Below are 876 nucleotides of genomic sequence, written 5' to 3' on the forward strand. Positions count from 1 at the left end.
GAGTTCCCTCGCACAAGGTAGTAACACATGTCAGCTGTGGGGTTCAAACCCACGCGGATTTCTCCACCAGAACTTGAGTCTGGCGCCTTAGACCACTCGGCCAAACTGACTAGATATCGCTATTCTTCAAGCACACGGCAGGCTTGTGGTTTGTAGATCTTCCAATATTAGCGTGTGGCCTCATAGAGTTCCCTCGCACAAGGTAGTAACACATGTCAGCTGTAGGGTTCGAACCCACGCGGATTTCTCCACCAGAACTTGAGTCTGGCGCCTTAGACCACTCGGCCAAACTGACTAGATATCGATGTTCTTCATATTAGCATATGGCCTCATGGAGTTCCCTCGCACAAGGTAGTAACACATGTCAGCTGTGGGGTTCGAACCCACGCGGATTTCTCCACCAGAACTTGAGTCTGGCGCCTTAGACCACTCGGCCAAACTGACTAGATATCGCTATTCTTCAAGCACACGGCAGGCTCGTGGTTTGTAGATCTTCCAATATTAGCGTGTGGCCTCATGGAGTTCCCTCGCACAAGGTAGTAACACATGTCAGCTGTGGGGTTCGAACCCACGCGGATTTCTCCACCAGAACTTGAGTCTGGCGCCTTAGACCACTCGGCCAAACTGACTAGATATCGCTATTCTTCAAGCACACGACAGGCTCGTGGTTTGTAGATCTCCCAATATTAGCGTGTGGCCTCATGGAGTTCCCTCGCACAAGGTAGTAACACATGTCAGCTGTGGGGTTCGAACCCACGCGGATTTCTCCACCAGAACTTGAGTCTGGCGCCTTAGACCACTCGGCCAAACTGACTAGATATCACTATTCTTCAAGCACACGGCAGGCTCGTGGTTTGTAGATCTTCCAATATTAGC

General features: G+C 50.9%; 5 non-coding genes across 5 annotated transcripts; all 5 read right to left on the reverse strand.

The window, feature by feature from the left end:
• Positions 1 to 28: 28 nt before the first annotated feature.
• Positions 29 to 110, reverse strand: Pmar_PMAR023499. The gene has a single exon. It is a non-coding gene; the product is annotated as a tRNA-Leu (tRNA).
• Positions 111 to 213: 103 nt separating this feature from the next.
• Pmar_PMAR023500 lies at positions 214 to 295 on the reverse strand. The gene has a single exon. It is a non-coding gene; the product is annotated as a tRNA-Leu (tRNA).
• A 67-nt stretch (positions 296 to 362) lies between these two features.
• Pmar_PMAR023501 lies at positions 363 to 444 on the reverse strand. The gene has a single exon. It is a non-coding gene; the product is annotated as a tRNA-Leu (tRNA).
• A 103-nt stretch (positions 445 to 547) lies between these two features.
• Pmar_PMAR023502 lies at positions 548 to 629 on the reverse strand. Its single transcript has one exon. It is a non-coding gene; the product is annotated as a tRNA-Leu (tRNA).
• Positions 630 to 732: 103 nt separating this feature from the next.
• Pmar_PMAR023503 lies at positions 733 to 814 on the reverse strand. The gene has a single exon. It is a non-coding gene; the product is annotated as a tRNA-Leu (tRNA).
• Positions 815 to 876: the final 62 nt, after the last annotated feature.

This window comes from Perkinsus marinus (assembly GCF_000006405.1).
Source record: "Perkinsus marinus ATCC 50983 genomic scaffold scf_1104296941096, whole genome shotgun sequence".
Classification (NCBI taxonomy): domain Eukaryota; phylum Perkinsozoa; order Perkinsida; family Perkinsidae; genus Perkinsus; species Perkinsus marinus.